This window comes from Monodelphis domestica, chromosome X (genome assembly GCF_027887165.1).
Source record: "Monodelphis domestica isolate mMonDom1 chromosome X, mMonDom1.pri, whole genome shotgun sequence".
NCBI classification, from domain to species: domain Eukaryota; kingdom Metazoa; phylum Chordata; class Mammalia; order Didelphimorphia; family Didelphidae; genus Monodelphis; species Monodelphis domestica.
The window spans coordinates 28,308,531-28,329,869 of NC_077235.1; positions in this window are offsets into that span (position 1 = coordinate 28,308,531).

Below are 21,339 nucleotides of genomic sequence, written 5' to 3' on the forward strand. Positions count from 1 at the left end.
GGCATCTTTGCTTTACCTCTGATCTTATTGGGAATGGTATTAGTTTATTCCCATCACAGATCATGCTTGCTGATGGTTTTAGATAGATGCCATTTATCACTTTAAGAAAAGTTCCATTTATTCCAGTGGTTTTTTAAATAAGGAATGAGTGTTAAGTTTTGTTCAAATCTGAATAGTTTATATTGTTGTAAATATACTTCTATTTCACTTATATTATCAGATTTACTGGCATATAACTGGACAAAATAACTTCTAGTAATCTCTTTAATTTCGTCGTCTTCTTTCTCTTTTTAACCCTATGAGATGTGTTCCTCCTATTTTCCTGCTTTGAGGTGATTTATTTTCTTTTTTGTGTGTATGTGGAAGGTTTAGGTAGTTGGAGTGTCCTTTACTCTACCATCTTAGCCCCTAGCATTCAGATCACTTGCTTTTCTAATCATTTCTTTAATGCTTATAATTTCATAAGCAATCTAATTCAAGTTCTATTTTTAAATTTTATTTTTTTAATTCTTACTTTCTGTCTTAGAATCAATTCTAAGATAGAAGACCAGCAAGGGCTAGGTAATTGGGGTTAAGTGACTTGCCCATTATCACACAGCTAAGAAATATCTGAGGCCAGATTTGAAACCAGGTGTCTTGACTCCAGTTCTGGAGCTCTATCCACTGTGTTATCTAGCTGCTCCAAGCTCCATTACTTTTAGCTTATAAACTCCTTTCTTTCCCGTTTTTGGAAACCCATGAGGTTTGTTCTTCTCCAATCCCATGTGACCTTTTCTGTTCTCCGTAGTAAGATCTGATTGTTCTTTCAGTTCATAAAATAATATTTCATCTGGGACTGGTAACTTGAATGAATCAATGATAAATATATACTCTCTTACTATCTATTTATTTGAAATATTAGGCCCCTATTAAACATTTTCATTTTCTCCTTTTAGGCCAAGGGTCATTCATCCTGCAGAGAATATAAAGAAAATTAAAATGGAGTAATTCTTCCTTTTCTATTGTCAGCTATCATTATTCCATCAGTCCAGAGCAATTTCTTTGATCCTTTTCTTTTCCGCAGTATAGCTTAAAACAAACCAACTTTTTTGTACATGGGCTGGGTAATAGAGGCCCAGTTGGTAGTACATTTCTCCTTCCTGGTGTGTCATACAGGGCATTAGCAGATACCTCCTAGCCTGGTTCAGTTCAATCATTTATGGAGTTTTGGTGAACCTGCTTCTGGATGTGAGTGACTAGGAGGCTGCTGTGTGGTCATGAGGGGTCTTCTAGTTAGCTGTAGAGCCAGAAAAGCTGATGACGTACAAGTTAACAGAAGAGTTTGACAGATCAGTGGTGGCTAACAAGAAGCACTTGCAGATGAAAATGGAAAAATCATCCTGACTATTCATGATAGAGTGAACTGTTGGTTTTGGAATATTAAAAAGTACTGATTCACTGAACCTAGCAGAAAATTACATCTAAGGAGAACTTATAGGGATAAAAAGACTTCTAGTACCAAATATACCAAGGTACCTCTTGACTACACATGTACCATATTCTAAATGGACATTAAGTTTGATTTCAATCTCCTCAGGGACCTTATGTGTGCAAGGAAGAGTGTGCTTCCAGTTTTGTGTATTACATTGGTTCATAATTTCTATTTTTGTTATAGTTTCTCATTAAGTGCCCTTTCGTGCCCCTTCATAAAAGCTAATAGAATTCTACTTGTTGACTGACCATACTGAAGGGGTTATTAGGAACCCAACCCCTTAGCATTATTCCTAGAAACCTGAGGAGAGCTCTAGTTATTACCTTTTAGGAAACTAACTTGAGCTTTTGCATTATTGACTGTAGGATTCCAGGAAGAATCTCTGGGCCTGAGTCACAAAAGGCTTAGCCTTGGACTGGTCTGACAGCATTCCAATGTATAATTTATGAGCAGGCCATGTGGTCTTTGTTCTGGGAGTTTGAAAAGAGTGGGTTGAACTTACCATGCCTCTAGCTTGTACGTCATGGATTTGTCAAGCCAATGTAAATCCACTATATGCATTACCTACCTCTGACATCATTACCTCAATAAAGAGTCAGGAAGGACACGACCCTCCCTCTCTTCCTCTCTTCCTCTTTCTGTCTCTCACTCCTATCTGCCTGCTGGCCACATGGATCTCTCCTGTGATGGAGAGCCAGTGTGCCTCTAAATATTTTCTCCTTTTATTGTCCTTCTTCCTTCTCAACTCACTCCTGATTCCTTATTCATGCATTCTGGTTAATTTCTATCTTCCTGCATTGTGTGCCCAGCAAAGGAAGATAGAAGGGAAGCCGCGTCCTTCCACAACAAGATATGATCTGGTGTCTATCTCTATTCATTAACCTCTCCCCTTAACTTCTCTCTCTCCTCAAAATCATAATCCTTTTATTTATTCCTTTTCATGCATCAGTTATAGGTAGACTGCTGTATTGACACTTTCTTTTTTTCATTCAATTAAAGTTTTTTCAATGAACAAAAATCAATTTTTCCCCTTCAGCCTTCCCCCTATTGAAAAAGAAAAAAAGAAAAACAAAACCCTTATAACAAATATGTATAGACAAGCAAAATAAATCCTGAATTTGCCATCCTATAATATATATACTATATTTATATATATATGTATATACTATGTATACTATAATACCCCCATACCACACTCTTGGATTCATCCTCTGTTGTTTGTCCTTGCTTCTATTTTTGGCATATATCTTTTAAATCTAAGATGACTGATGAGTTCTCTGTCTATATTCATTGATTTCTTCAGATTACTTCTATTTTTTGTTCTCATCAGAATGATTTCTCTTTGTGTTTTCAAGATTTCTCCTGGGCTGACTTTCTTGGTAGAATTTTAGTTCATGAGATTCTGCCTACCTTTCTTTTGAACTGTTCTTAAATCTTGCCTAAAATCTAGTATGCATGTCGAATTATGCCTAGTTTTCCTCTTCTCAATCAGAAATTTTAGGATGGAGTATTTTCCTAGGTTTTCTAACATTTCTACCCCAGTGATCAGTTCCTTCCTCATAGTGAGAATTAGATTCAGAATAGAATTTCCCCTTGTTCATTCCAGTACCTTTTAAAGGATGATATTATCATTAAGGCAACTGTTCTACTTTTTACATAGAGAGAATTCCAGGAAATGTCTAGAAATTTAGAATTTCTCATAATTAATAAAGCATGCTTTTGGGGCAGCTAGGTGGCTCAGTGGATAGAGATCCAAGTCCAGAGATGAGAAGTCCTGGGTTCAAATCTGGCCTCAGATATATTCTAGCTGTGTGACCGTGGGCAGGTCACTTAACTCCATTTGCCTAACCCGTACCACTTTCTTACTTGGAACTGATATAGAAAGCAAGAGTTTAAAAAAAATAATACTTTTGTGCCAGGCTTGTGGTCTGTTTTTTAACTCCTTGTTTATTACTTCTTTCCATTTAGGGGTAGGTGGTCCTGTAGAATACTCTGATGAAAAAGTTGCTTATTTTTCTCCCTCTCTATCATATTTACTTTATTTGGTTCTTGAATTTCCTTATATGAGGAAATTATTTTAAAATACATAATATACTTCACCTCCCTTCTCATTTCATCTGTTTTATCTTGAATAAAGTCTACTAATTCAGAGCCATTTTCCACTGACAGGTCTCATCCCAAAAATCCTCAGTGATAACAATCAGGTCAAATTTTCCTTTGCATTAGTCTTCTACTTCAGAGGTATAAAACATGTGATCCATGGACTGCACGCAGCCTACACTACTCTGAGTGCAGCCTGAATCAGATTAAAATGTAATTGGGAAATAATTAACAAACTAAATAAAAATACAGAAATAATAAAACAGAAATAATAAAACTAAGTAAATATGTAGCTTGCAGGGATCCTTCTGTATAGTTAAGTGGCCTCTGTTTCTATTTGAGTTGCCTAAACTTTATGTATTTGTAGATAGACAGTTGAAGTCAGGGCAACTAGGTGACATAGTGGATAAAGTTCTGGGTTTGAAGTCAGGTAGATTTATTTTCCTGAATTCAAATCTGGCCTCAGACATTTACTAACTGTGTAAACTTGAACAAGTCACTTAACCCTATTTGCCTTATTTTTCCTCCTATAAAATGAGCTGGAGAAGGAAATGACATCTGACACCAAGTCCCCCTTTTTTGGAGAAAGCTAGGTGGCTCAGTGGATGGAGAGCCAAGGCCCCCGCCTTTTTATTACTGGCTCTTTTCTTGGATTTTATATCTTGCAAATTTTTGGTTATATTAATTGCATTTCTCCTTCCTAAATTGTAGCTTCTCTAAATGCATAAAGTTTAGGCAATAATGTTATGTTAAATATTTCCCAATTGACATTAATGCATTGCTGGTGGAGTTGTGAATTGATCCAACCATTCTAGAGGGCAATTTGGAACTATGCCCAAAGGGAGATAAAAGAATGTCTACCCTTTGATCCAGCCATAGCACTGCTGGGTTTGTACCCCAAAGAGATAATGGAGAAAAAGACTTGTACAAGAATATTCATAGCTGCGCTCTTTGTGGTGGCCAAAAACTGGAAAATGAGGGGATGCCCTTCAATTGGGGAATGGCTGAACAAATTGTGGTATATGTTGGTGATGGAATACTATTGTGCTCAAAGCAATAATAAACTGGAGGAATTCCATGGAGACTGGAACAACCTCCAGGAAGTGATGCAGAGCGAGAGAAGCAGAGCCAGGAGAACATTGTACACAGAGACTGATACACTGTGGTACAACTGAACGTAATGGACTTCTCCATTAGTGGCAATGCAGTGATCCTGAACAACTTGGAGGGATCTACGAGAAAGAACACTATCCACCTTCAGAGGAAACACTGTGGGAGTAGAAACACAGAAGAAAACAACTGCTTGATTACATGGGTCGAAGGGATATGGTTGGGGATGTAGACTCTAAATGAACATCCAAATGCAAACACAAACAACATGGAAATAGGTTCTGATCAAGGACACATGTACTACCCAGTAGAATTGAGCATGAGCTGTGGGAAGGGTGGGGTGAGGAGAGGGAAGGAAATAATATAATTCTTGTAACCAAGGAATAATGTTCTAAATTAACTAAATAAATTAACTTAAATTAAAAAAATCAAAAAGTAAAAAAAAATATTTCCCAATTACATTTTAATCTGGTAAAAATAAACAGGCAATTTTCCCTTTTCCATTCTTTTTTATTTTAAGGCTCTTTTGATTAGATTTTTAAGACACTAGCCACATGTATTGGGTTTACTCCATCCTTAGCTTTACTTCCCAAATCAGATTTTCTCTTCTCCATCCTTTGTATGCAGTGAGATTGCAAAGATTGCCAAGAAAATATTACTTATGCCCCTATAGTCTTCTGTTTTTGCTCCATATTTTCTAATCTTTAGTAGTGCTTTCTAGGTTTCTTCTTGCGAATTACTGGAAGTATGTAATCATCATATAGTTTCACAAGTCTTGTGAAATTTTCTGTTACATATTGGCTACATGCCTTGGGAAGACGATAGACCTTGCTATTATTGCTATTAGATAATAATGCCTCAGTTTTCCTGAGTGAGCAGTTACCAGCCACCACTTTTCTTTTCTTCCTCTGCCCCTTACTGAATGAGCCAGCCTTTGTTGGGACACTGCCACTCACAAGAAGTTTATTACTTTATGAGACAACCCTTGCCACTGTTGAACAAGTTTTTCCTTATACAAATCCATGGATTTGTGGTTTCATCAATATAGATACTTTGTTGATTCAGATTACAAGATATCCACACCTTCTTTTCCTTCTTAATTCTTTTTCCTGTCCTCTTCTTAATCCTCCCTATGTGGTTCACCCAGTGTTTTGGATTATTCCTTGCTTTAGTTGTATGAATAGCCCATCTCCTTTTTCAGTCAAATCTTTCTGACTTCTTTTACATTTCTTCACTTCCACAGTTCTTCAGTGGTGGCAGGTTGCTGCCCACTCACACCTATTTTACAGCTCTTTGGGTAATCTACAATTTGATTCTTTAGATAATGTGCTTTTTCATAAAGATGAGCCTTTAAGACAAAATTTAGAATTAATAGAAGCAGTTTCCTGCAATAATTCATCCTACTGCCCTCCTTTAAAATTTTGGATCAAGCTCATTGTTCTTCTAAAGTGTTATATATATATATATATATGTATATATATATACACATACATATATACATACACACACACACACACACACACACACACACACACACACACACACATATATATATATATATATATATATATATATATATATATACTGTTAGGCCAATTCTCTCAGTTGTTATTCCAGCTGCAAAGCATAGTCAGGGCAAAAGGCATTCTTCATCCACTTGATTTTCCTTTGTGGATAGTTCAGTTGACTCTTTTGTAAAATGCTTTATCTCATTTAGGATTCTCAGCACTGTTCCAAGGATTGATGCATTCACTACAATGTCATTAAGAAACGAGAGTGTCTAAAGGACATCAACATTGATAGTTCCTTTTTGACTTTGTATTGGACATCCTCCATGGCAGTGGTGAACTCCTCTGGTGAGCATATGTCCTCCCTGGCCTATGCCTTGCTAGATATTTATAATTAGGTAGTTGTCAAACAATGATATCTGAATTGTTATTTTTGATTGTAAAGCACAGTCTGTCTCCCTGTGATTTCCACATATTTGGCCCAAGCTTCTTTCTAGAACAATGTAAGCTTTATTAGTGGAGATCAAAAGTGAGTAGTGACATGTAAAATCATCTTAGAGAGTCAGGAAGGCAGGGAGGGAGGGTCAGAACAAGGGAGAGAATTTGGAACTCAAAACTTCAAAAGTGAATGTGAAAAAATTGTTTTCTCATGTAACGGGAAAATAAAATATTATTTTAAAATAAACGAGTAGAGGGCAGAGTACTAGGTAATGGACTAATAGCATGGGCTTCAGTTCCAGCTCTCCTTATTATCTATATGATTTAGGGTGAGTCAATGAACCTCAATGGAACTTTGTTTTCTCCTCTGTAAAATAGTAAGAGTAGCTCACATTTCCATAGACTTTTAGGGTTTGCAAACCTTTTCACACACATTATTATTATTATTATTATTATTACCTCATTTGAGAAAACTGGGACAGGGAATTTAAGTGACTTGCTCAGGTTGAATCTTGTTGGGAGAATCAAAACTGAATTTTAGTATTTTCTCATTTTCCTTTTCTGTAAAACAACTTTTAGGTAAAGTAATGGTGAGTCATCTGTGCAACATTTTTTCTGAGTTTACTTGGGTGTACTGTGGTATATTTGACAGAGTTTCATACTGGCAATCAGTTGGTCTGGGGTCCAACATCAGCTTGGCTACTTGTTGTTATGACTGTAGTCAAATCTTGTCTCTTTTATAAGCCTCATTTTATTCATTGGTGAAATGAGAGAGATATGAGTAGCTGCTGTTGAAGACTTCTGGCTCTGACATTCTATCCTTCTCACCATCTTTTTATCAGTGAAGGTCATTCATTGCCATTCTCTTTTATAACAGCAGTGTATGTACTGCTATAGCTTTAGCCAATTTGGCTATTCTCTTTTTTTGTCAGCGCAAATGCTGCTTTTCTTATAAACATTTAAGAAGTGACTTCCATGGTTTTCAAGTGCCATGGTTTAAAAAAAAAATAATTTGATAGTAGACATTTTTCTGGGGTGGATGTTTCATCTTCCAGGTTTCAGCTCAGGAAGGTTTTATATCTTCCTTCAAATAAAACAAATGTGACTGCATTTTTTTTTGCAGTACACGGCACTTGAACCAGTCATTGAAGCTGCACTTATATTTCAGGAGACTTCGCATGGGTCATCTATGCTATCTCCCAGCCGTGTATGTAAGGTTTAAATTATAGGAGAAAACCAATAAAATGGAAAGATTTCCTCCAGCAGCAATGGCCAGCCAAAAACTCTTTAAATATTGGGAGTGATTCAAAAATGATTGCTCCAGGAAGAAGAGCTTAGAAATTGCTACTGAAATATGAGCTGATATTGTAGACTCTAGAAGATGACAGGGCTTAGGGCCATTCTCTACCCACAGTGGATTGCTCTAAACTTGGCAGAATCAAACACCACTGAAAGAATTACTGTCTCTGACTTGGCAGAGTGAATCTGCAAGACTATTGGGCCTGGCTCTCTACAAGTTCAAAGTATCTTGGAACCATGAGATTTTGTGGTTGGGAAAACTGCTGCTGTTTTGAAGCCTACAACCAAAGACTAAGGATGATTTTTCTTTTACTTTGTATTAGGTTCTTCAAATGCCAATATATGTGTCAAATCTGTTCCCCACCATAGTTCATAACAAAGACTGAAAAAAACACAAGACAAAAAGTTCAATATATACTAAAATAATGCTAGCAACACTTTGGGGTAGCAAAACACTAGAGACAATGAGTACTCAGTGATTGTACTCGTCCTTTTAAACAGTTTTTCGATTCACCCAGATAAAGACATTGGCTATTGAATTTGTAGGGTACCCAAGTTAGTTGACAAAATCAGGAAACAAAATACATCTTAGATGTGAACATTAGGACAACTTTAGTAAGGGGAAATTTATTAGTGATAGTTCACTAATAGTTCACAGTTAGTGATAGTGATAGTTTACATGTGGTTTAACAAAATCAGCTTTATAAGTAGAGATGTAGAAGTCACATAGCAATTTCTTTGAAAAAGATCCAGGGGCTATAGTGAATTGAAAGCTCAATGAGAGTCAGTAGCCTGATGAGGCACCCCAAATCCCCTAATGCAGTCTTGGTCTACATTCAGAGAACTGGAATGGCAAGTCTCATGTATCCTGTCCTGGTTAGATTACATTTTGAGTATGGCATTCAGTCCCGAGTACTTCATTTTAGGAATGTTAGTAAGCTGGCAAGTGTGCAGAGGAGTGCAATCAAGATGGTCCAAGGCTTTAAGATCATGCCAGATGAGGATCAGTTATGGAAGTGGGGCCTGTTAGCCCAGAAAGGAGGCTTATAGAGGATAGGATAACTGTCACCAAGTAGAAGAGCGATTACAGAAGGTAGCACCAGGAGCAAGGATAGAAATTGCCAGAAGGGTAAGTTGGACTTGAGGAATGTGTAGCCCTGAGTTTTTGCAGAAGGATATCACCTTTTGTGCTTGGTATGGAATATTTGGAGGTAGATATGACACATGAGGGTTGAGAGAATATTGAGTGTGATGTTACTCTGTACCTATACAGGGACTTCAGTTCATTAAAGAGACTTCAGAGACACATGTAGAGAAGGAAACACCAAGGAAGTGGATAAGAGAAAAACTTTTGGTGGTGGCAGAGACACCTTGGACATATATGGTTTCAGATCCCATCATATTCTTTGATCTCCAGATCTTGAAATTCTAGAGATGAAGGAGAATGGACCTCTCTGCATTGTGGTTCTTTTTCTCTTCTGATTTTTGTTCTGATTTTATATTTTGGTTGAATAGCTCATTTACTCTTGTGTATTCTTTGGTAGTTTAACAGTCTAATCAATTGTACTTCTCAAATTTCTGTTTTCTATTTTTTTGGATAATGGGTTTAGTTATTATTTATTAAGGGCTTTTTATAATCAACTGATGTTTGATGAGAAGGGACTTTGGTAAGTGTAAGTTAAAGGGTTACCTTCCTCCTCTTAAGAATGAACAAGGAAGCAACTTTTATTATGAACTTTTTGTATACCTAGACTAGAGATATTTGAAAGGTGATAGAGGTAATTCTATCATGATATCGTTTTTGGAGATAGGAAAGATAGCCTACTCTCAGCTCTAGAACCTGCTTGCTCTTCCCCATAGCTAGCATGATGGTGGTTCTGGCATGATGGCCCTACTCTAGCTTTTTGCAAAAACTGGCTGGACTTCAGATTATATCTCTCCATGCTACCTGTGAGCCAGATTCCTATACATTTCTTACATGAGGAAAAACTTCCACTGATTGAAGCTATCTATAAATGGAAAGGCTGCCTTGGCATATAATGAGTTCCCATTCATTGTGGGTCTTCAAGCAAAGGCTTGATGAACATATGTTTGGTGTGTTGTAGAGGAGAGTCTTTTTCAGAACTGAAGTCCCATCTGACGCTAATGGTCTGTGATTTTACTCCAATTTCCTCATTGGACAAACGAGGAAAATAAAATCCAAAGAGTTGAAATGACTTTGCCCAGGTCCCACAGGTCCCAAGATGAAGATCCAGGACCACAGTTCAAATTCCCTGGTTCTTGGTCTTGTGCTTTTTTCCATTATACTAATTTTTCTCAATTGCTTTTTCTCTTTACTTCTAACACTCTAAAAATCCATTTCATTTGGGATTCATTCAACTTTTAAATTCCTCTTCCCACTTTTCAATTATTTTATATTTCCATCTTGTATCCCTAATGCTTTTTAGTGCCTTGGGCCAATGAACAGTTTACATGATTTTATTCATGGTACTTAGAGCTGTGCATGCTTATGAGGAAACTGAAGTGGGCAGGTGATTTGTGAGCATTCCAAAATTACAGTGTCCTATTGAGCAGATTCCCCTGCCCATCAATACACACTGAGCCCTGGCTTTCTCAAACTGGAAGTATGCTTTGCTTCTGCATATCTTTCCACTGGTCAGTTCCTCCCAGAACCTCCATTTTAGTGCTCAGTCCAGGCATGGCTTCATTTCTTTCTAGGCTTACTCTTGCCTCTATGCTTTTCCCCCTAGTCTCCACCATGGATACCTTCTCCTCTCTTCCTCCCTCTTTACAATTTCCTTTTATGTGTCATTCCTCTCATTAGAATGTAAGCTTCTTGAGGGTAAGGACTATCTTTTGACTTAGCACAGTGCCTGACACAAAGTAAGTACTTAAGAAATGCTTAGTGACTTCATGAAGAGCCAAGTAGGAAAGGACAAGCAAGCTCTATCAAGACCATCATTCTTCAACATTCCCCTGAGGTCACCAGCTATCTTCATCCAAATAGATTCCATTGTTTTACTCTCTCTAGGTATGACTCTTGTTTCTGGTTTGTTTCTGTTGTATCGTTCTTCATTACTTAGCTAGACTATAAATGCCTTAAAGACACAAATTTTGTCCGTCCTTCCTTCCTTCCTTCCTTCCTTCCTTCCTTCCTTCCTTCCTTCCTTCCTTCCTTCCTTCCTTCCTTCCTTCCTTCCTTCCTTCCTCTTATCTAGTCTCCACATTACCAACAGAGTACACAGTGATGATCTTTGTCTTGACTGAGTAAATGGTTTCTTAAACCATTGTCTTCTGTCTAAGCATTGGTTCCAAGGTAGAAGAATGGTAAGGCCTGGGAAACTGGGGTTAAGTGATTTATCCAGGCTCATGCAACTAGGAAATGTCTGAGGTCAGATTTGAACCTAGGAGCTCCTGTCTCTAGGTCTAGTTCTCAATTCACTGAGCTGCCTAGCTGCCCCTTTGGGTAAATATTTTAAAAACTACTTAAAACTATGTGTAGTAAAAGCCAAATTAATGTTTAGGTTTTCTTTTGCATGAAAATGGAAAAAAAAAGTGGTACAGTGGTTTAAGTCCCCAGTGAGCAGAGGAAGGAGTATGTCCTGAGGGAGATAGAATCCATTAAAACAGGGATTTTGTGTGTGTGTGTGTTCCAAAAGACTTCAGTCTTTCAACTGTGGTTCCTTTAGGCAAAGATGGCACAACTCCCTCTTCCCCTTGCTTTCACTGTCAGCTTTTGGACCAATTTCCTTATAAGACTCTCTGAGTTAAAAAATTTTTTTAAGTACTATAGAAATATCATCTATAATTATATTCTTGGTTAGATTTTGAACATGAAAAATGTCTAGTCCATGTTACTTTTCTCTTGGGTTAATTTTCGTCTCAGATTTTTTTATTTGAAAAGAGGAACCATTGAGTGGATTTTTTAGCGAAGCTAGAGGATTTCAGTTCTGTTTCATAGGGAAGAGAAAGAAGAGATCAGACTAGATCAGCCTTTTCCCTTGTTCCTCCCCTTGAAGAGGACCCCTACCACAAGATATAGAAACATCCATTAGAGAAGATCATAAGTTTCCAGAGCACTGCCAACCCGAGACCATAGTTAGGAGGAAAAGAATCTTAGAAATGTGTTAAATGGGGCAATAGGGCAGGTTGAGGGTGTTGGCTCACAGCATGTTTGCACAGGGTTCCCAGATCACATGTTCTTTGAGGCCAGTGAAAGATCAAACTTCCCACTGAGCTCTTAGGGTACAAGATAGGCACACTGATGGCAAGCTAGATGTTCCAAAGTCCTTGGAAAGCTTTGGAATTTATGAAGGAGATGAATCATTCTCTAGCTCAGCAGTTTACTTCAAAGGAAGCAGAGAAATGTAGAGATCTTCTATCTTCTTGAATTACCAAGGTCCAGTGCTTTGCATTTCCCCTTGGGGCAGCTTTGGACTAGGCACAAATCCACAGGGTCTCTGCTCTTCTCCTGCCCCCCTCATTCCTGTCTGTCTTTTCTCTCTCTCTCTGTTACCAGCCCAAGGCAGCCAGATGACAAAGTGGAGTCAGGAATACCTCAATTCCAGTCTGGCCTCAAGCACTTACTGGCTGTGTGACCCTGGACAAGTCATTTAACCTCTGTTTGCCTCCATTTTCACATCTACAAAATGGGAATAATAATACTGTCTATGTCCCAGGATTATTATGAGGATCAAATGAAATAATATTTATAAAATGCTTAGCATAGTGCCTGCAGTTATTTAATAAATCCATCCATCCATCCATCCAGCCAGCCATCTTTTCCTTCCTTCCTTCCTTCCTTCCTTCCTTCCTTCCTTCCTTCCTTCCTTCCTTCCTTCCTTCCTTCCTTCCTTCCTTCCTTCCTTCCTTCCTTCCTTCCTTCCTTCCTTCCTTCCTTCCTTCCTTCCTTCCTTCCTTCCTTCCTTCCTTCCTTCCTTCCTTCCTTCCTTCCTTCCTTCCTTCCTTCCTTCGTCTCAGGTACTAGACCAGGGCTTCTCCATGCAGTAGAGATGCTATGATTGGTAGGGTTAACCCTATGTACAGGAAGACTAACTGTATAGTCAGAATGAGAAGTACTAAAAAGACCATCTACTCTAAAATATTTATCTTCCCTGTATACTCTGATAGCCCAAATGGGCTCAGGCATGCACTTTTAAATAGGAAAATGAACATATTAACCTCTTAGGTTAACCATGTGCATTAGTTGCTTACTAACAGGAAGCAAGTCTTTGGGGAAATGGGGCAGGTAAAATTGGTGAAGCAGAGCAAATCCCCAATATGAGGTGTTACTTTGGGCCACAAGCCTGGGAGTGGTACAGTTGTGGGAAGTCCTAGGCATGTGGATGGGAAATTGAAAAGAGAGTGGTTGGCTTCAGTTTTGCTGTAGGTCAATGCAGATAGTCAGTACAGTCCCTTCTAGGGCTCATTGAGAACCCCTTCTGTGGGTCTCATGACACTAATAAATAACTCAGTAAGTATTCTCCATGGGAAGCTTTGAGAAAGGAAGAAAGAAGCCCTATTTTTCAGGCACAAGGAGATGAGTTTTTGGGGGGATATTAGGAAACTAGTCACTTCAGTCCTACAAAATAATTATTTTATTGTATTACATCTTGTATTCATTACCTCCCCTCCACTCCCATGGCAACCTCCCTAGCTCAAGCCCTTGTTATCTTTTTTCTGCATTATTCCAATCAGCCTTTAGTCTGCCCTTTATAAGGCACCTTGCCCATGCTGACTACTTTTGCTTCCTCAAACACCACCTTTGTCATATCATTTCCTTATTACAGAATTTACTGTGACTGGATCACCTTCTGGTTCAAGTCCAAGCTCACTCAGCAAGAGCTAGGACAGTAACTTCTATGGAATAGCTACTACTACTCAAGGCAAAGATATGTGTAGTAGTCTCAAATGAATTGATTCCCTTCATCTAATGACATATCCCTTAAAAATTCAAGGAAGAGTAGCAAGATTTCCTTTTATACTATAGTACTTCTATAACCTTGCAATCCTGCCCCTTTTTCTGTTTCTAAAATTGATATTGTTAATTGTAACCTCAATGATGAGACAAATTCAGATTTTTCAGTGTGGAGCATGGATCTGTCAAAACAAGAAATTATTCTCATGGAATTTCTGGCCTAGTGAAATCTCTTACAAATAGACAATTTAGCATAGCCCATTTGGAGAAAGAGGACGGTGTTTTACGCTCTGAAAAGGTGGAGGGAGGGGACAGATATTAGTGATTCTGGCTGTTACTGAAGGTGAAGGGCAAGGAGTGAAGATAGAAATTTCCTCCTGGGAAAAAAGGGTGTGGTTGAAATTGGGATCCAAGTGAGTATAAACCAAAGCCTAGGCTAGACCAGGAACCTAGTTTTCTCTGGGGAGTCAAAATCCAAGGGGACTAAGATGAATGGAAAGCCAGATTGTCAAGTGGGGTGGTAAAGTGGTCCAGGGTATATTGCCACTCTGATTGTCCAAATTTAAGCTTTTTGAGAGCAGGGAGTGTTTATTATGTTTTTATCTTCTTAAGATACACAGTATTGTCCACTTGCACATAGAAATCACTTCATAAATGTTTTTGGATTGAATTATCTGACTCAATCTATTCCCAAAGCTTTGAGCTTCTAAAGAGATTGCTTATATTTCTTGTTCCTGTCTTTTTCTGACATGCCAGATGGTCACAAGTCAGAAGGTAGTACCCCTTCTCACTGTGACATCAGACTAATTATGATGTTTTCTTCCATGTAAAGATTCCATGATTGTGTTCAGCAGCCTAGTAAAGGCTCCAATATGAAGGATACACAGGATTTGAAGGAAAAAACCTGAAGAATGTAAACCTAGTGAGTTGTTCCTCTCTTCTTCGCATATCATGAGCACTTGAATTTATGACTCGGTGGGAAACTTTCTGAAATATGATCATCTGGGATGTGAGTCCTACAGTACCTATGCACTTATCTCTTTCCTTAAAGGGTTGATGCCAAAAGCTTTCTTGTTTGTCAATGTTTCCATTTTACAAAACATCCACTCGGCATTTGCAAAAACAGTCTTTTGGCCAGGCCCCGTGTCATGTACAATGTTCATTCCTACTCACGTTTTCCAGATGATCAAGTACCTGCCACATCTCTCAGTCTCTTGGCTGCTTTACTTCAACTCATAGAGAGAGCCTTCAATCTGTTATTGTGATTCTTTTCAGGTCCAAGCAGTTCATTCAAGCCATACGTATGAAGCCCCATTGAAAAAAATCTCATTTCTGCATTCAAGATAAGAGTAAGTGCCAATGTCTTTGTTAAAGAATTGCTCCATAAATAAAATCAATATTAAATAAGGCAATATAACAATATCAATCTCTTAGCAAATGCATTATAGGAAAATCAAGATAAATGAAGCATAGCTATGATTTTGCTAGGCAGTTTTGTGTAGCAATATCTGAGCAATGACAATGGGATTGACTTAGTGGTAAAATATGAAGCCATCATGTCTCTTTAATACAGTCAATATTATCCTTATGAAAATTACCCAGGGAGCTTTTCAAAGCTAACATCTTGCTGAGGTTTTTTTCCCCTTCAATCAGCATCTAAGAGAGCCACAGGATACCAGCTCAGTAAGCTATTTCTTTCCAGAACTATTTCATGTTATTCTCTCAGCCTGGGTTGGCTGTCAGAGTAATAACAACAACAATAATACTAATGATGATAATGATATATTCCACTTGATCTGTGACTTTGATGATGTGACTATTTTTTCATTTGGAGTTTATTGCAACTTATACATGCCTTTTTATCCTGTGATACTAATCTGTGTTCCCTAATAGGACCCCCAATTTCAGCCCAATTTTGTGAATGGCTTTCTTTGGGTCTTTTTTATATTTTAGGGGTACTGGTGGATCTGATGAGTTGTCCATCTGATGATATTCCTTATATTACTTCTTTTTTTTTTTAAAACCCTCACCTTCTGTCTTACTGTGTATTGGATCCAAGGCAGAAGAGTGGTAAGGGCTAGGCAAAGGGAGTCAAGTGACTTGCCCAGGGTCACACAGCTAGGAAGTGGCTGAGGCTAGATTTGAACCTAGGACCTCCTGTCTCTAGGCTTCACTCTCAATCCACCGAGCCACCCAGCTGCCCCCCCTTATATTACTTCTTCCATGGAGATCATCATTAGAAACACTGTAGTGACCTATTTATACTCATTGTGCTCTTCATTGCTCCTTCAAGTCTTTGAACATTGTAGTGGTCCAAGATTTACAACTGTAGAGTATCACTGGGAGAATACTTATGTTAATAAGATAGGATTTTGGGCTAGGGAGCAATTTAGGATCTTAAGGAGTTTCTTAAGGCTATAACTAATAGATGAATTTTTATCTCTATCAATGGACATAGTTACCACATGGGAATTACTAGACTAATGAGATCATAGATGCTTGATGTAATATGACAACTTGGAAGGAAATATCCAGTAGAGTGTGGGGGGGGGGGGGGGCTTTGCTCCTTGAAGCTCACTATATTGTTTGGTCAGTCAATAGACTTTTTAACAATGCCTGCTTTGTGTCAGGCACCATGCTAAGGACTAGGGTTACAAATAAAAGCAAAAGAGTTACTGCCCTCAGGGAACTCAGTTTAATTGGGGAGGCAACATATATAAACAAGCTGAATAGAGGATAAATAGGAAAGAGTCAACAGGGAAAGCACTGACTTTAAGATATTAAGAAAGGCTTCCTCTAGAGCCCTGATGGCAAACCTTTTAGAGATGAGTGCTGAGTCCCACCTCTATCTCACCTCCATCAGGCTGAGTGCCATGCCAACCCCCCCAACTTCCCTGCCCCAAGACAGCATTCTGTGCCCCTCCCCGCCACATTCTGGTTATGCCCCATTCCTTACACAGGGGAGGGAGAAAGCACTCTCATTGGGCTGCTGGGTGGAGGTGTGAATGAAGTGAGGAATGTGTCAGGGAGTATAGAGAAAGGATGGGGAGTGGACCAAGCACTCTGTGTCCCTCCAGCTCTGCTGCCCATGAGCCGCCCACCTTACCCCATGTGCACTCCCATTGGGCTGCTGGGCAGTGGGGCAGGGATGTGAAAAAATATTCTCAGCCACAGTGGAGAGGGGGAGGGGAACAGCTCCACCTGAGTCTCTCTGTCTTCTAGTAACAAATTGGGTGGGGTGGCCATGTGCCCATAGAGAGCAATATATGTGCCATCTCTGGCACCTCTGCCATAGGTTCACCATCATTGTTTTAGAGCCATGTTGGTGAACCTATGGCATGCATGCTGGTTGGGGCTGCTCCCTCCCCCTCTCCACCACACCTGAGGTCATTATCTGTCACTCTGCCCAGCAGCCCAATGGAAATGCTTTCTCCTTCCCCTGTCTGGGGCAAGGGGGAGATGGTTCACATGCAGCATGAGGGTTACATTTTGGTCACCATCATGCTCTAGAAGATAGATTTTAGTTAGGCCTTAAAGGAAACCACAGAAGGCATTGCATACAGATAAGGAGAGATAGTGTTCCAGGCATGAGAGATGGAATGTCTTGTTCTGGGAACACTTAGGAGTTCACTGTCACTGGATCACATAGTATATGGTGTGTGTGGTGGGGAAGGGGGATGGAATACATTTTAAGAAGACTGGAAAGGGGGAATAGGTTATGAAGGATGTGATTATGAAGTTTATGAATACCAAACAGAGGATTTTATATTTATCCTTGGAGGCAATAGGGAGCCACTAGAGTTTATTGAGTGTGGGTGGGTAGGTGACATGGTCAGACTTGTACTTTAGGAAAATCACTTTGGTAGCTGAAAGGAGGATGGAATGGGGAAAGGCACATTGGTACAGGATATATTGTGGTAACCTCATTGACTTTAGTCCTATGCAGCTCAGAACTCCTAAGTTTAATCAATTCATCAGCCTTAAGCTCCCCTAGCATCAAGGACTATAGGTGTGTACCACTATACCCTGCTCAAAATAGTTTCATATACCTTAGGTCAAAAACACTAGGTATGAAAATAGGGAGCAAATATTGCACATCTGAGGTTGAAGGGGTTGGAGTCTTTTGTCCAATGTTACCTCAGCTGTGATGGGTTCATTAATGCTTGAGAATTGTTACCTCAGTGTATCTTATCCTCCCTCCCATTGGAATAGAAGGGCAGGAACTCTGCCCTTCTATTTTGTTGCCTCAGAACCTAGGATAGTATCAGGCACATAGCAGAGTATAAATAAATGCTAATTGAATCAAATCTTATCAATGAGTTCCTGGGAGCCACAGAAGTGTGGAAATCCCATTTGTGCTTCAGTAATTCTCTACCTCTTTCCCTCCTTCCCTATTCCACTGTGTACTTCTAAGTAAATCCCCTAGTCTATTCCATTGATCCTTCTATCTCTTAGCCAGTACCGTATTGTTTTGGTGATCATTGCATTGTAGTACAGTTTAAGATCTGGTACTGCTAGGCCCAGACCCTATTTTCTGGACTTAGAAGAAAAAAAATCCTGATATCATGCTGAGAAGTCACAGTTACCAGAACCAAAACCAGGTAGAGCCTTGGGATCCAAATGTACAATTCTTTCTCCTCTATTATTATGCATCCTATGTCCTTCAAGCCTCTGTTCAATCAATATGGGATAAAATGGGATTAAGGCTGTATTATACAGGTGTAGCTGAGCTTCTTGGATTTGCTGGGCAAAGTAAGGCAGTGTCACACTTTTTTTGAGTTCTCCCATCGTCAGTGTCAGAGTTAACCATTAAAGAGGGGGCCAGGTGTCTAGAGATTTAAGGCTTTTTGGTACAAGCAGACATCATTTGTATGAGCTTAGACTAGAGCTCTGAGGAAGGAAATAAATATATGGACAGACACTTTTCATTGGCATCAAAGCTCAGTGAATCCATAATGCTCTTCTTTTGATAACAACCTGTATCTAGAAAGGGGAGGAAAGGAGCTTATTAGCAATATTGGAAACATGAGTGGCCGTGCATCATTTGTGGCCGTGCATCATTTGTATAAGGTTTGAGTTACCCAGGTAAACAGATTCTCCTGAGTAATACTCTTCTGCTACAAAGAGACTTCATCTTTTGCTTTTCCTTTTTTTTTTTTGCTTTTAAATGTTGTCATCTTCTAGGCATGGTTCTTTTATTTCTTTTATTATTTTATTTTTGAAGCAATTTTATTTTCCAAATTACACGGAATAACTATTTCCAGCATATGTTTTTGGCAATTATAAGATCAAAATTATTCCCTCCTTACCTTCCCTCATTCTTCCTGAAATGGTAAGCAATTTAATCTGTGTTATACATGTATTATTATGCAAAACATACTTCCATATTGGTCATTGTTGTTAAGAGAATACTCATATAAAACCAAAACTCCAAAGTCTTTATCCACAGTCTTTCAGAATTGTCCTGGATCATTTTATTACTGAAAGTAGCTAAGTCTTTCGCTGTTGATCGTCTCACAATATTGCTGCTACTGTATGTGGTGTTCTCCTGGTCCTGCTTACTTCACTCTGTGTCACTGCATGTATGTAGGTCTTTTTAGTTTTTTTCTGAAATCATCCTGCCCATCATTTCTTATAGTACAATAGTAGTCTATCACCACCATAAATCACAATTTGTTTAGTCACTCCCCAATTGATGTAAGTCCCTTCAATTTCCAATTCTTTGCCACCACAAAAAGAGCTGCTGTAAATATTTTTGTATAGTCATATACTTTCTCGTTTTTATGATCTCTTTGGGATACAGACCTAGTAGTGGTATTACAGAACCAAGGATATGCACAGTTTTATTGCTGTTTGGTCATAGTTCCAAATTGCCTTCCAGAATGGTTATATTTGTTCACAACTCCACCAACAATGCATTAGTGTCCCAATTTTGCCACATCCCCTCCAGTCTTTACTACTTTCATTTACTGTCATATTGGCCAATCTGATAGGTGTGAGGTAGTACCTCAGAGTTTTTTTAATTTGTATTTCTCTTGTAAAGAGAGATTTATAACATTTTTTCATATGATTATTGATAGTTGTTTTCTTCATCTGAAAACTGTTTGTTCATATCATTTGACCATTAGTCAATTGGGGAATGACTTGTATTCATATAAATTTGACCTAGTTCCCTATCTAGTTGAGAAATTAGATCTTTATCAGAGAAATTTGCTATAAAAATATTTTCCCAGCTTGTTAACATTCTAATCTTGGTTACGTTGATTTTTTTTGTACAAAACCTTTTCAGTTTAATACAGTCAAAATTATTTATTTTATATCTTGTAATGTTTTCTATCCCTTCTTTGGTCATAAATTCTTCCTTTCTACATAGATCTGCCAGGTCATCTATTCTATGTTCCTCTAATTTACTTATGATATCACCATTTAGGTCTAAAACATATACACATTTTGACCTTGTCTTGATAATATTCATCTATAATTAATTTATGCCATATTGTTTTCAAGTTTTTCTAGAATTTTTTATCAAATAGTGAGTTTTTATCCCTAAAGCTGGGAACTTTGGGTTTTATCAAACACTAGATTGCTAAGGTTACTTAACCCTGTATATGATGTATCTAATGTATTCCATTGGTTCATCATTCTATTTCTTAGCCAGTATCAGACTCTTTTGATGATTACTGCCTCCTTCCTTCACATTTTCCCCATTAATTCTCTTAATATGTGACTTTTTGTTCTTCTAAATGAATTTTGTTAATATTTTTTCTATCTATAAAATATTTTTGGGTAGTTTGATTGGTGTGGTGTTGAATAGGCAAATTAATTTAGATAGAGTTGTCATTATATTAACTTAGTCTACCCATGAGCAATTAATATTTTTCTAATTGTTTAGATCTGACTGTGTGAAAAGTGTTTTGTAATAGTGTTCACAAATTCCTGTGTTTGTCTTAGCAAGTATATTCCCAGGTATTTAATATTTTCTAGAGTTATTTTAAACGGAATTTATCTTTCTATCTCTTGCTGCTGGATTTAGTTGGTAACATATAGAAATTCTGATGATGTATGTGGGTTTGTTTTGTATCTTGCAACTTTGCAAATCATTATTTCAATTAGATTTTTAGTTGATTCTCTAGTACACCATCATATCATCTGCAAAGAGTTTAGTTTCCTCCTCTTCTTTTAATTCTTTCAATTTCTTATTACTAAGGCTAACATTTCTAGTACAATATTAAATCATAGTGGTGACAATGGGCATGCTTGTTTCACTCCTGATATTGTTGGGAAGGCTTCTAACTTTTCTCCATTGCATGTGATACTTGCTGATGGTTTTAGAAAAATGCTATACATCATTTTAAAGAATGGCCCATTTATTTCTATGCATTCTAATGTTTTTAATAGGAACAGGTTTTATATTGTGTCAAAGGTTTTTTATGCACCTATTGATATAATTGTGTGATTTCTGTTAGTTTTGTTATTAATATGGTCAATTATATTGA